This window comes from Alexandromys fortis, unplaced genomic scaffold (assembly GCF_014885135.2).
Source record: "Alexandromys fortis isolate MF-2015 unplaced genomic scaffold, M_Fortis_MF-2015_v1.1 scaffold_30, whole genome shotgun sequence".
NCBI lineage: Eukaryota > Metazoa > Chordata > Mammalia > Rodentia > Cricetidae > Alexandromys > Alexandromys fortis.
The window spans coordinates 11,890,872-11,905,856 of NW_026067922.1; the positions used below are offsets into that span (position 1 = coordinate 11,890,872).

Consider the following 14,985-nt stretch of genomic DNA (forward strand, 5'->3'; position numbering starts at 1 on the left):
AGGCTCTTTCCCCGGCACAGGATGGGCAAGGATTCCTGGAGGAACACTGGTGAACTTGGCCAGGGCTGCTGAGGCCGCCCGTGTCACAAAGCATAGGGACCACAGTGAGATGAAGCTGCTTCCTGAGGCTGGTGGTGAGAACAGAGCCCCCACCCCTTCCAGGGGCTCAAAGAACAAAGGCTGCCATGTGTGTCCTTGGCTTCAAATACTGAAACTTTAAAAACCCCCTCCTGGGGACGCGGGTGTCTGATGTCATCTTTGCTGAGAGCCACTCGGCCGCACCATCTCCAGTTTCTAGGAACGTTTCTGTCACTCGTCACTTTCCAACACTTTAAATTTTAATTTTTCTATTATGGAGTCAGACAATGAGGATGACAGCGTAGGCCCCTCCCCCTCCCCATGCCTTATTCATGGACAGGAGGCATGGGTGTCAGAGGCAGAGAGCCTCCTGGGGCCCCAGCCTTGTGCCGTTCCTCCCGCAACCTCATGCCTCAGTTTCCCATCAGCTCCTCATCCCAAGTCTAGGGATCCGCCCCCACTCACGACATTCCTGGAATCAGTGCCCTCACCTCCTTCTGGGCACCCATTACCAGCTTCTGATTACCCAATCACCTCTGGGACTTGCTGCCCTCACCTGTCACGGACTGCACCCCTCAAAGCCTCTCGATGCTACACTGGTTCAAGGGCAGGCAGAGGCCTAGGGAAGGAGGCCACCCAGCACTGGCTTGCTTCCCTTAGGGTCACTGGCATGATGGAGTCAGGACAGGGCAGGGAGCCATGGCTGCTGGATCACAGAACTGGGACAAGTGACTCCGAATACATCCGTAGTTCAGTCCTTAGGTGGGGAACAGGAGAGGCTCTTTGTAGCCACCATAAGTGGTAGTCGCCTGAAGGGCAACACAGGTGCAGGAGCGAGGGGACCATGCTGATGTCCAGTCGGGTGGGACAGAACACTGCCGGCAACAGCGGTCCTGGGTGGCATGTGGCATCTATTACTGAGCTCTGCCTTGGTGACTGTGCTTGTCACCCTGTGTCATACCTACCTGCTTAATCACCTACTTTCTACCTGGGAGCCCCCTGAGGGATCAAAGCTCACCCAGTATTGAACCCACCAACCTGGATACACCATCGACGCAGAATAAGCGCTGAGTGAATGGCTGAAGGATGCATGCAGTAGGTACTCAATATGTGCTAGTGGATTCGCTAGACTCTAGTAGATTGTCTCTCATAGGCTCCACTCCAATCTCAACTCCACAGAGCCAAGGTACCACACAGCTCCCCTGCTGTGCTTCGGACCACGGGAAGGTGATGGTTTGGATCTCTCTCCAGTGGAAGACTGATCAGAGATAAAGCCCAAACTGGACTAGCTGAGAGATTGATACACCTCACTGCACGGCCAACTGATGGAGGAAGGTCATTGGTTAAAAAATAAAGAAACTGCTTGGCCCTCATAGGTTAGAACATAGGTGGGTGGAGTAAACAGAACAGTGTTGAGATAGGAGCGGCAGGGCTGCGTCCCAGGCACCTNGGTGACAGAGATGGTGAAGGGGAGACACTGAGAGAGGTGACAGAGATGGTGTTGAAGTAGGAGCGGTGGGGCTGCGTCCCCGGCACCCGGCCGCCCGCATGGCTAGGTTATGCCCCGAAATAATTACACGGAAACTATATTTTTTTAAACACTGCCTGGCCCATTATCTGTAGCCTCTTATTGGCTAGCTCTTACATATTGTTCTAACCCATTTCTAATATTCTGTGTAGCCCACGAGGTGGCTTACCAGGGAGGATCTTAACCTGCGTCTGTCTGGAGTGGGAGAACCATGGTGACTCCTTGACTCAGCTTCTTTCTCCCAGAATTCTGTTTACTCCACCCACCTAAGGGTTGGCCTATCAAGGGGCCTAGGCAGTTTCTTTATTAATAAGAAATCACTCCCACATCAGAACAGAATGCTGGGAGGAAGCGGAGGTGAGGTAAGACGCCTCAGAAAGACACATGCAGCTCATCTCCAGGGCAGACGCAATGAAGCTCCGACCCAAGATGGATGTAGGCTAGAATATTCCCAGTAAGCGCACCTTGGGGTGCTACACACATTAATAGAAATGGGCCAAGCAGTGTTTATATGAATACAGTTTGTGTGTTGTTATTTCAGGGCATAAGCTAGCAAGGTGACCAGGAGCTGGGGCAGCAGGAATGTGGCCCCAGCCCACACACCCACCTCTACTGCATGCTGGCTCCCTCTACCTTAGATACAGCAAAGCCGCAGTCCAGTGGCAGGTCCCATTTGTGTGACCTAAGATAGCCTGCTTTCCTTTCTAGATGAGGAAACTGAGGCAGGAGATGGAGGCCAGCTGGCTGGCGGGCACAGAGACGGAACCTGAGTACAAGTCTTCCCCAACATCATTGATACCGGGTATTCCCAGAGGCAGGGCACCACAGAACACAGAAAAGCATGCTGGGAGTTTTCAAGCATGATACAAGAGGTCATGGCCAGTGTTCACCTCACTGACTGGAACCTGTCCTGAGTATCCAGACTTTACCAAGTAGCCTTGAACAAAAGCTAGCTCACAGGTGCCATTCAGTTCTGAGATGCCAAGCTCTGGGGTTGGCAAGCATGAGACAAAACAGAATGTGCCCTATACCTGTCTCTCCCTGCGGCTCGGCACCTCTTCCTGCCTGCACTCAGTTGGGAATTCCTGGATGAACTATGAGGAATTAAGGCTCTCACAGCTGGGGACAAAGTCACTGGATAGCCTAGGTCAAGGCAGACTAGACATCTGACTCCCCAAATCTCCCTCAGCCACTTCCCCACATGTACCCTCAGGCACCGGCCAGTGACCCAACTGCTTATTTGTCCCCTCCTCCACCACGAAGGCACCGTGCCTGCTCTAGGCATGATGGGAAACAGATTGAAAGGAGCTGAAGTGAGGCAGCCAGGAAGGCAGTTACCTGGGTTGAAAGGAAGAGGACTTTGAGGGATAGGGGATCTGGGTTTGCTATGCAGCTCCCAGGGCTCTACAAAAGGCGAGGTGGCCGGATGCCAGCATCCTATTTGAGCCCCACCACTCCAAAGGCCTAACCCGGTCGTTTCTAGAAGATAAGTGGCCCAGGTAGACACCTGCACAATGAGAGTTGGTTTTTTTTCTTTCTTTCCAGGATGTCAAGAAGTAGCACATTTCAAGGACACCCTGGGGGTGGCCTAATGAGGACAGGCCTCCTTTTCTTAAAACTCTAAGTTGACCTCTTTGAATAACGAGCTCTTGCCTGGTTGAGTCTGTGCCTCCTTCTAGCTCATTTCAGCTTTCCCCAGAGGAGCTATTAATTATTATTTGATTAATAGGCAAATGGTGACGGCTTCCAAGGGACAAAGCTTATTCCCCCACTGTACTTAGGCTACCATCAGGCCCTGCCAGAAATCAGCTTGGGTGTTGGGAGCCCTGGGGAGAGAGTTACATTCTTCTGGTACTCATGAACTTGCTCTTGACCCAGGGCAAGTGTTCACAAGTGTTTCCAATGGGTTCCATTTATGAAGCAACCAGAAAGCCAGTGCCCCAACATAGCAGCACCAAGTGTCTATGTTCCCATCTCAAGCTGGTTATAGTTCCAAAGAGAAACATTGTTGCTGGGATAAGAGCTCCAAACGGAGACATTGTTGCAGGACCCAGAAGCGCCTCCTGGGACCTCCATATACTCTGTAGATACCTTGAGCCCAAGGAAAACCAGAGATTTCCTCAATAGCTGTTGGGCCCTGAAAGATAGGAGCCCTAAGACCGACAACTCCTGGAAGATTTGTCACAGAAATCAGGCCACAGATCCTGACTTTACACAGCAGACCTAAATGGCCCACTTCTTCCTAGTCCCACAGAGCGAGAGAGAGAGAGAGAGGTGCCTCTGGCTGCTGCAGCTACCATCAAAATGGCATTTTTAGTCTGCGTGGGCCCAGCAGTGTGACACACACTGGCCCGGTAATGTTGTGCCTGTTGGGATGCAGTCACAGTCTGGGTCCAGCCTGGTGCAGCAGAGTTCAGGGGTTTTTCCAGACTGGGGGTAAGCCACCAGCTGCTGCCAGCTTGTGAGATGTGCGTTTGGGAGAGCCACATAATGAGGGCCTTCCCCTGCTGTCTCCCCCTCCTCACTCGGTTTAGCTGTTGGCTGAGAAACCAAAGTCAGTTGTGGGGATGACTTCCAACAGATATAATCAAATAATCTATTCCTGGATTCTGCAAGTACTGAAATGTCGGTAATTCAATTCCTGAAATGTCATTTTGGAGCTGCGGGCACAGGAAGCACAGCGGCTCAGTAAACAGGCTCCTGTCGGGGTCCCCCTGCACACACTGACCTTCAGCCCCAGCCCGTGCGACCATGGATGGTCAAGGCCACAAGGTCCAAGGAACCCTTGGCACAGGATGAAGACTTCAAGGAGGGTGGCTAAATATTGGCCACGGTTCAGGAGGCATGCCAACCAAAAAGAATGTGACCCAAGTTCCAGGAAAGGAAACAGGCATGCCTAGAGGGTTGAGGACTCCTGCAGGGGTAGAGGTGGGGGTGGGGAGTGGAGGTGGGGGGTAGGTGGTGGCCAGTGGTGGTGGTGGTGGTGGTGGTGGTGAGTACAGGTAAGTGTCAAAGCTCAGCTTACTGTTTGGTTAGCAATGACAATTGTCACAGCTTTCACCAGCCCCTCCCCTTCACCACAGGGTTCACTGTGACATCAATTCCAAGGTCTTCTGTGGGACCTACCCAGGCACCATGGGGCTCTGCGACTTCTCTGGCACTTATATGGCAATTTTGGCCAAGTCTAACATTTACATCTAAATCTGCATGCAAGCTTATAGTGGTTATTAGTGTTTTACTTTTCAAGTTCCTTCTGGATATTCATGAGTTTTTTTTTTTTACAATAAGAATATTTAAGTTTAGTTTGAAAATGCTAATAAAATGCCTTTCCCAGAACCCCATGCCAGCTGCTCACACCCCATATAATTCTGCATCTAACTGTCAGGAGGTCAGTGTGTTCAGACATAGACCCTTCAGATGACAGCATATCAGAGAAGCAATTAGAACTCTCCTTCAGAAATGTCTCCTTCCCGTGCCTCAGGGGCACTGTTCAGTCCCTCTCCTGGCTTCCTCTGCCAGGTCCTTACCAGTCAATCACTGTGTGGCTCCCACACCCTCTCTTAGCACCAGCAAACAGCCTTATCCTCCCACACAGAAGGACCCTGCACCAACCTAGCACTGGCTGCTCCCATCCTAGCAAACTCCTGGGCATATGTAGATAAAGTCAAGGCTGCCCTGACTTTAGATCAGGCACCCCAATTGTGGGTATTTTCCCCTGAGCTGAAGGCTCTACTCTAAGACAGGTATGCTGGAAAATCACATCAAGCTAGGTTTGGTGAAGAAGCAAGAAGAAGTCAGGGCACCATGTAGTATAGGGAGCCTGGGACTGTGGGGACATGGGGACAGAATGCCCACGGCTCTTATAACTTGGGGTCAGAATACTCAGGGTTATCAGGACATGAGTTTCAGGAAGCTCAGGGCTCTGGACACAGGGGCTGTTGGGAGGACAAGTTCTGGAGTAGAGGACACTTGGAGCTTTCAGGATAAGGAAGCGTGGGAGTCTAGGGTTGTGGGTGCCATGGGGCAGGATTTGCAGGGTTGGAGATGCTAGGTGCTATTGGGAAAACTGGGGGGGGTGCTTAGGAATATGCTTAAGACTGGGGACTGAGGGTACCAGGACGCATGGGCTGTTCATACATATGAAGTAAAAGGCATCTGAGACTTGAGACACCCGGGCTGTTGAGGCAGGGGGCCGTAGGAGCTTAGAGCTGTGGGCACCCCCAATGCAGGATGCCCGGGACTATGGATACCCAGGGCTGCAGGCCTGCAGGGCGCATGGAACTGTGGGATCCTGGAGTTGCGAGCGCTCCAGATGTAGGTTAGCCAGAGAAGTCACAGCACTTGGTGAAGGTTCTCAGAGCTGGGGCACGAGGTGCAGAACCCCTGAAGTTGTTTCTATGAGAGCTGCTGAGGCTGGGTGGGGCAAAGACACATAGTAGACTATGGGGGAGAAACCAATCACAAAAGGGCCAGGCGTGGTAAGATCAGGTGTAGGACATCTCAGATGACCCCTGGGAATGGCTGTTAGTATGCCAGGCCATGGAAAGCTGTGAGTCCTTTTCTAGACCCAGGCAATGAGTACCTCTGTCATTTGGTATCTATCCTGGTCTATATGCAAGTCTAGCCTGAGCTCGATGAAAGGCTCACAGGACACAGAACACACCCAGCAAGAGAAAACATAGAGAGCCAGGGAGAGGAAAGGAATTCAGAACGCAGAGATCCTGACCTGGCTGCTGGACCAACCGTGCACCCCATATGAGCCGTCATGAGTCTCGCTCACTCATGAGGAGAGCACAGAAGGGCCCCTTTGCTCACAGTGGGAAGTCCAGGTGAGGACACCGGGTTAGCTACAGTGAGAACTTGGGTTAGTCAGCAGCTAAGAGAAGGCAAACACAGGGGCTGAAGAGAATCATACCCACCAGACGGTAAAGGGGCAGCCACCCTGGGATTCGGCCCCCAGAAAGAGCCCCTTGAGGGGAAATTTACTTATCTTCACCTGTTCCAACAGCAGATACACACACACACACACACACACACACACACACACACGCACGCACGCGCACGCACGCACGCATGCACACGCACGCACGCACACGCACGCACGCACACGCACGCACGCACACGCACGCACGCACACGCACGCACGCACACCCCAACTCTGTCAGCCCTATCCTACCCGATGGGGCTCACAGCAGGGCCATCCTACCCCAGGACCCACTGAGATGACCAAGAGCCCTGCTGCCTGAGGACCCCACATCAGACTGGAGCCAGAGGACGCAGACCCCTGGAGACCTCATTCCTCCCTGTGTAGACAATCTGGCTAAATCCCAGAACTCAGCATGAAAGGCTAAGACACCAAGAAACCCCTGCCACCCTGCGGCTGGGGCTTGGGGTCTTTTTCAAGTTATGTTCAGCGGAATCAGGCCATCTGCTGCCTATCTGGTGGCACCTGGGTGACGTCAGAGAATCACCGAGAAGGCGGTAACAGGTGCTGGGGGCTTGGTTCCTCTCCAAGGAGGGAAGGATGCGAGGAGTCACTTAAGGTGAGGCGGCATGGGGGGGGGATGTGAGGTGGCATGGGGTTGACGCAGCGTGGGGGGGGTGAGGTGGCATGGAGCGAGGAGGACTTTTTTTTACAGTGGAAAGGAGTCCCACCAGCCATTTTCCTGGAACTTACCCATTGGCCTCCTGAATAAGCCCACAAAGCCCCAGCCTTTACCTCTGGACCACAACATTCCAGCAACTGGGCTACATCATCCCCTCCCTTCCCTGACATCCCAGAACACCCAGGAGGGCAGGAGGGTGTTGGCCTAATCCCTGTGTACCTAGCTTGAAGCCTTTCCTTCACGCTCAGAAAGTCACCTTGATAGGAGCCAGCCTGTGAGCCCCAGGCCCAACCCCCACACCTGCTCGGATGTACACCAAGCAGGATACAGTTCGTGGCTCTGCTCTGTGCTCTCTTCATCTTGGGTGCTGGGAGTCTATTCCCAGGAAGGACAGAGGATCCACTTCTAGGCGAGGCACCCTTGAGGATCTAATGCAGTCTCCTTACTCCTGCAGAGGGCCTGCCCTGTGACCCTGGCCTGGCATCTTCCCCAGGAAACTTTCCCACATCCTGGCACCCTGAGTCACCGGGTCCTGCCCATCATTTCATAAGCCCAGTATAGATATCACTCACCCAGGTCACACAGGGAGCCAGCCTTGAGGCATTATATGTTCCGTACACCCTAGGTGACCCCAACAGACAGCAAACAGGAAAGGGGTGACAATCTGTTTAACAGACAAGAGGATCAAGGTCCAGAAGTAGGAATTCATTAGCCACAGCCCCACGGGGCAACAAGGAGAGTAAACAAGTCCTTTGACCTGGCCAAGGGTGTCCAAGCTGCAACTGACCTCTCCAAATAAAGATTCCCAGGGCTGGAGGATTGCTCAGTGGTTGGGAGTAGGAACTGTTCAAGAGAACCCAAGTTCAATTCCCAGTGACCATGCTAGGGAGCTCGCAACTGTGCCCAAGTCCAGCTCTAGGGGATCTGAGGACACTGTACTCGTGTGTACAACACACACACATACACACACACACACAAATGCATGCACATATACTCATAACTTAAAAAATAGTAAAATTTTTTTTTGTTTTGCTTTTTCAGACAGGGTTTTTCTGTGTAGTCTTGTCTTTCCTAGAACTTGCTTTGTAGACCCGGCTGAGATTAAAGGTGTGTGCTACCAAACCCAGTTAAAATAAAATATTCTTAAATGAAGGATTTGGGCTAATCGGAACACTTCATAAGTCTGGGAGGATTAACTTTGTACCGTACTCCTCAGCACACTCCTTCTCCCAACTCTTCTCTCCCTAGCACCCTGCCCCCCAAGCCCTCTGCTGCTCTGTACTGGAAAGCCACATCAGGGGGTGCAGGTGGCAATGTGTTAATACAGTTCCCGAGGAACCCATTCCAGAAACTCCTAAGCAAGGCTAACGGAATCTCAGAGTCATCAGAATGGCTGATGTAAGTGGGCTAGAGGGTAACCCCAAGACTTCTGCCCACTCATCCATCTACAGATCACCCCAAGTCCTAAACACCTCCCTTGCCATGATGTCACATGACCACAGAGGGGTCAGACTGCAAAGGGGACCACAACTCTCGATATTACATTTGGAAAAGTAAAAGGCCCAACATACCAAAGCACTCTTCAGAGTGTTGGAATTAAACAAACAAATAAACCAAAAAAAAAAAAAAAAAAAAAAAACAACAACCATAGAAGGGCTGTGTGACTGGGAAACCAGCTCCCCTGATTTCCCCATGATGCATAGGGCCCTGAAGCCCCTCCCTGCCCAGGAGCCCTCTGACTCATACCCTTTAAGACAGACCACCATAAGTATGCCCAAGCCCTGGCTCAAACCTCCTTATCCCTTGGTGGCTTGGCCAAAAGACATCAGGCAGCCAGCAGCTTCAGAGTCTGGGTTGGAGAAGGGGCAGGAAACCTGCTGTAAAGAAACCATCTTCATACAAGAGCGAAGCCCGCTGACCCCTGCAGACAAGCGTAGGGACTGACTGTTCCCACTCAGGCTGCACAGCCAGTGGCAGTTCTGAACGTTCAGGGCTGGACACAGAGCAGGCTCCTTCGTCATGGTCACCTCCCCAATGAATGAAAGCTGCAAGCCAGAGGCAGGGGCATGATGGGAAAGCCCCCCGCCCCATTCTCTCCTCCTCTAGTATTTCACCCATCCTGTGTGTGTGTGTCCACGGAAACAGACACCAAGGAACTTGAGGCTTGGCCTCTTGGGGAACCAGGACTCTGGCATTAAAGGCTTTGCTTGCTACCATCTTCTTGTCCCCATATGTTCTGGCTGATAACCTGGAGTACTGGGTCCTCCCTGTCTGATCCCAGCACTAACTCCAAGAATCACTCAAGTTTGAAGGCAGGACGGGTCCAGTCTGAGGATGGGATATTCCAGATCTTTCTCTGGAATTCCTCCCTTCCAATTATTTGAAGGCCATTAGGAACACAGATTGAAATTCTAGGAAAAGGTCAGGGAGTGTAGCCCAGTCGGCAGAATGCTCAGGGCTCACCCACCCTCCAGCACCAGGTGTGCTGATCCACGTCTGTACTCCTAGCAGTCAGGCGGTAGAGGTCGGTGGGTCAGAGGTTCAAAGCCATCTTTAGCTACACAGAGAATCCAAGGCCAGTCTGGGCTACATGAGACCCCGTGAAGAAAGAAAAAAGGACAAACAAAAAGGCAGGGAAGGAAGGAAGGAAGGAAGGAAGGAAGGAAGGAAGGAAGGAAGGAAGGAAGGAAGGAAGGAAGGAAGGAAGGAAGGAAGGAAGGGGTTTTATGCCTTGGTGGCTTCTTCACTATACGGTAGACCCAAACTGAAAGCCAGTTGGTTTCCACCACCTCTCTGGCTAACCCCTGTTCTGTTACTAACCAAGGTCACCCTGTGAACTGATTACCATTAAGGGCCTGTGGAAAACCTTGAAGCACCATGCTGTGCTAGTGTGCTGTACCCTGGGGCAGTCCCCCACAGTCAGCCTCCCTGGTCCTGGCACCATGCTGTGCCAGTGCGCTGTGCCCTGGGACAGTCCCTCACAGTCACTTTAGCCTACAGTCTGGGTAGGCTCCAAGATGGCAGGACTCATATCTGCTCATGGCATGCCCTTGCAGTGAGGGATCTACCAACTCAAGGCGAAGCCTGGCATCATGAGGTGTCTGCTGGCCCCATCCTGCCTGGTGAGTAAGCCTAGGGCGGTAAAGAATGCCCACAGATACATGGGAGAAACGGGGAGAGAGAGGCCATGAGCCAGGCACCTAAAGACACTTTCTCTGGGAACAAAGCCAGCACCTTTCACCTTCTCATTCTCTACTTAAGAACTGCCTGCCTGGTGGACCCAGCCAGCCCTGCCGATCATACATCCAGAGAGCACAGAGGCTCCTCCCACCTCCCCATGCCACCTGCACACAGCTGTTCACCATGAGACTACTCCATGGTTACTAGGAAATTCCAAGGATAGTCTCCTCCTCACTGTCAATCCCCACCCCCCTGTTCTCCATGAAGAAACAGGGCTGTCTCAACACCCTGCTGGCACTATACACCCATTTTCTACTGACCAAGCTGAGGCCATCGGCATTCAGCAGTGGTAGCCATGTTCCAGGCTACAAACGGGGCCTGCGCATGCTCCTCCTATCTAGCATTTACTCTTCTTCTAAGGAAAGAGGAGGCCCCTTCTCAGGGATGCCTAACCACGAGGCATCAAGGTGGGTCAGGTGTAAATTTGGAGGGAGTCTCCAGGCAGGGTGAGCTTCAGTACATTTCAGAGTCTGTCCAGGAGCAACAGGGCCCTAGGCCACAGCCAGGGTCCTGCACAAGTGAACAGCTCTCTCCTATGCCTCTCCAGCCCTCCCAACTGCTCCTTTATAATTCCCCTCTCCTGCCAAGACACACCTTTTTCTGCACAGAGGGCTGCTGTTTCATAGGAAGCTAGTCTTATTGTTAGCGATGCTGGGAATGGGGTGAGGAAGGAGGGAAAGCACGATCTCTTGATTTTCTTCTCCAAACATCAGGCGGAGAAAACAAACGGGGGTAAATAACATTGTTCTGCGAACAGCTCAGAGGAGTGGGAAGGAGACATGGGGAGCGGGAAGGAAGCAGCGTCGTGATGTTTAGAACACTGGCTTCTTGCTGGCTGATCTAATAAAGATATGGAGGCATCTCCACTCTTGCTAGCGTGTTTTAGAAGACACGTCATCACGGATGTTTGAACCAGAGAGGATCCTGAGGGTACTGAACCTCGGGGGTCCTCCCTTTGGTAGCCCTGCAGGGTTACTCAGCGACATTTGCCATATATAGCCTTCTGGCCAGATGACACACGGGCCACATGTCACTCAGCTCCCAACGCAGAAAAAGGTACAAGATAAGGAAACATGGGGAAATAGGCACATGAGAAAGAAAAGCCAGGGGTTTGGGAATTTGGCCAGGTGACTATTACCTGCCATTGTTGGCCTGGTCTTGGTCTTCCCTTCCATTCCACCTTGACCTTGAATACAAAGATGTTATTGTTGGACTGGGTAGCACTGGCTCTTCTCTGCCACCATGATTGATTGATCGATTGATTGATTGAGATTGGTTTCTACATTGCTCAGACTGGTCAACCAATGCCCAACCCACTTTTTCAGACAGCTGACATATCCCTTCAAAGTTTGCTTTCTCATTGACCAGTGCAAATCAAAAATTACTAAAGGAACCAACCCTCTCCGATGACTCTGCTAGTGTCACATGTAAGGAACAGGATTCACTATTAAAGAGCACCCTAGCTGGCAGGGATGCAGATTTTCTCTGCTATGATGCACAGAAGGCCCTAATGATTGACACCTGCTGGTGAAACAATAGGTGAAGCTCCTTCCCCCTACCCCCCCAGCGCCTACACTGACCAGTTGCTGGGGTTCTCCTGAGGCTCAGACACCCAGAGATGATCTTCGGGGATGGCTGCAGCTGCTGAGGAAGTTTACAGGCCTGGATCTCGCCCCAGCTTGCAAAGCCTTGACCGCTAACTGAGATGAGGTCACCAAGTACCAAGACAACTAGTTTGGATCCTCGACACAAGCCCCACTGGGAGACCAGCCCAAGAGGAACGCTAAAGAGATCTAGGACTGGGGTGTAACACTGTAGCGAGATGAATGTGGACACAAGGTTCCTTCTGAGGGAAGAAAGGAAGGTCCCGGGCAGGCTGAAGGGAAGACACGGAAGGAAACCTCTTCCCGCTGGAGTGTGAGCTGAGGAAAGAAAAGGATGAGTGGAAACAGAGCTCCTGTGCTAAGTCCTTGAAGGTTTTCAACAATCTCCTGTGTTGGTCAATCTTCACCGTCAACTTGACTGAGTTTAGAACTGCCTAGGAGACAAGCCCCTGGGCAAGTGTCTAGGAGGCTGCTCCCAAAGAGGTTTTACTGAAGAGGGGTGCTTCACTCCAAATGTGGGCTGCACCATCCCACGACCTAGAGCCACGTTCTTCTTTAAGCGGCTTTTGTAAACATCTTGCCAGTGCAACGACAAAAGCCCACGTTTTTGTGAGGGTCTTTTGCGACTCCATCTAAGAGCTCCCTGCATAGTCCAGATACAAGTCCAGCATCCTTGAGCCTCGGCAGCCTGGTTATTCCTCTCTTCGCCTTCCCGATGGCATCCTTTGAAGCACAGCTATTTGCCTGTGTTTTCTTTGGATGTTGTTCTTTCCTATGTAAGCAGGGATGGCTCAATTCAAGGTCAAGTCTGGGTTCATTTACCTCCTAAGAGTGTTCTAGTTTTACTTATTATATGTAGGTTTGGGGTATATTTTGAGTTAATTCTTTTATACAGCATGAAATGGAGTCCAACCTTATTTTTTTTTTCAGACTTTGCAATTCTGATCCTCCTGCCTCCACCTTCCAAGCTCTAGGATTACAGGGATGTGCTACCAAGCCTGGTACATGAGGGGCTGAGGTTCAAATCCAGAGCCTTGTGCACGCAAGGCAAGCACTCGCCACACCCCAGGGCCTACCTTTTCCTTTTTAAAGGATGAAGGTCAAGCATTCTAGGCTAGGCTGGCCTAGAACTCATGGCAATCTTCCTGTCTCAGCTGCCCAAGGACCAGAATTATAGACATGAGTCACACACCATGCCTGGCTTGTTATTACTTTTAGAGTAGTGGAAAACCATGATAAAATTTCTTTTTTAAGATTTGCATTCCATTCTGACACAGTAATATTGGGAAGAAATTCAGTAACACCCATTGCAATGGCCTGCAGCATCATGGGAGCCAAGAAAATTCCTGGGTGCTGGAACAGCAAAATACAAAGGAAACATTAGAGGGCGACCGACTGAGCGTCCATCCAGGGCAGGGCTGCTCTCAGCGGGAGTTAATCAGTGCTGAAACAGATTCCTTCATTTGCCTGAAATTTGGGTAGGCCCTTCATGGACCTCTGTGGTCCAGCTGCTGGGGACTTCACAGTGAGCTTTTGGCAAAGATGCTGGGCTACTAGACCAAACAGGCGTGAGCCACATCACACCACACACATCCGATTTCCTGGGAGACGGCCAAAACCAGATGACTTTAAAAAGAAACGCAATGTTGCTGCTTAGAGTGTATAAAATTGCTGGCTCCAAGTCTGTCTCGCTGGCTCTTAATCCTTAGCCTTCCTTTTTCCATCCCCAGCACAGGCGAGGCTTACGGCAGGCATCTAGTAACCGAATCAAGGCACGAAGGAACACATACCTGCGTGCCGGGCTCTGAGGTAGTCCTAACACTGTCCTTCCCTCCCTGGCCACGTGACTACTTTCAAAAAGGGTCTGAAATGGTCTGCTGCGCCGAGCCTTGGGTTGTGTGAATCCTGGGGATGAAGAGGCATAGGTGTGATGCAGGTGATGGCGGAGAGAGGAGGAACCCAGGGATTAGAAGTTGATGTGTCCATGTTGGGGGTCAGGTGCCTGGTGGAGTCATACCACAAAGGAGGTCTGGGGGATTCCAGGCCTTCTCCCCCAAGTGCAGGATAATTAGTCAGATGACAGACATGTGCTCATACCTGGGAACATAGGGGCCAGTAGAAGGTTCGAGAGAGTCTGGGGGAGCCTGCAAGAGCAGGTGTATCCCCCCTTGGGGATGGTGCCCACCCCTTGCAATCACGTCCTGGAAGCCCCGAGTGACAGGAGCCACTTCGAAAGAAGAGTTAGTCGGTCAGTGGACATAGAGTTTTTATCATTTTGGTTGTGAGTCTAGTTTTTAACTGGCCCTGGCACAGAGGTTTTAAACTGGGTTTCCTCTTCCCTGCCACTGTCTCCAACACCCTTTGGTCCACACTTGGGACCCAAGCTTGGAATATGTGTGTGTGTGTGGGGGGGGGTAATGTGATGGGAACCACAGTGAAGCAAAGAGAGGCACATTTCACTCACGAAACCCTTATGATTCACGTCTTCCGGGTCCCACTTCCACTGCGGGCCCAACACAGCCGCGTGACAAAACAAGGAAATACAAAGTCCTGGAGGACATTCGTCCAGTGCCCAGACCCGAGGAGCAGGCATCATCCTTTTCCCCAGGTGGCACCTGAACTACCCACGAGGGCCGAACTCACCCGAGTGGCGTCTACCGCCAGTAGCGCCCAGAAGGGTGAGTGAGGGTTTGGGAGACTTCTGAGTGTTTACTGCTACAGTGTTCCTCTGAGGAGGATAAACAGCTTGCAGCATCCTGCAAGCCAAAGGTGGGTGGGGTGCAGGGAGCAGGAGAACACGTGTTTCAACTCTCCCATCTGCAAGAGGGCCTGAGCCCCACCAGAAGGAGGGAGGAGGGAGTAGGGAGGAGAGAGGGGAGGAGGCCGGGCTGTCTAGGGAGTAGGATGAGGGCTGCAATGAAAACAGAAA

At 51.8% G+C, this 14,985-nt stretch overlaps 1 protein-coding gene across 2 annotated transcripts in view; it reads right to left on the reverse strand.

Moving 5' to 3' along the window:
* The window catches only part of Hpcal1 (hippocalcin like 1), a 102,558-nt gene that overhangs the window by 46,557 nt on the left and 41,016 nt on the right, over positions 1–14,985 (reverse strand). Inside the window, exon 1 of one of the 2 annotated variants that reach the window (XM_050141907.1) lies at positions 7,785–7,803. The exons of the other annotated variant lie outside the window; for it this stretch is intronic. The gene's annotated coding sequence lies outside the window, so the exon portion shown is untranslated. Of the gene's footprint in view, positions 1–7,784; positions 7,804–14,985 lie in introns of those variants that run through there. 2 annotated transcript variants of the gene reach the window in all.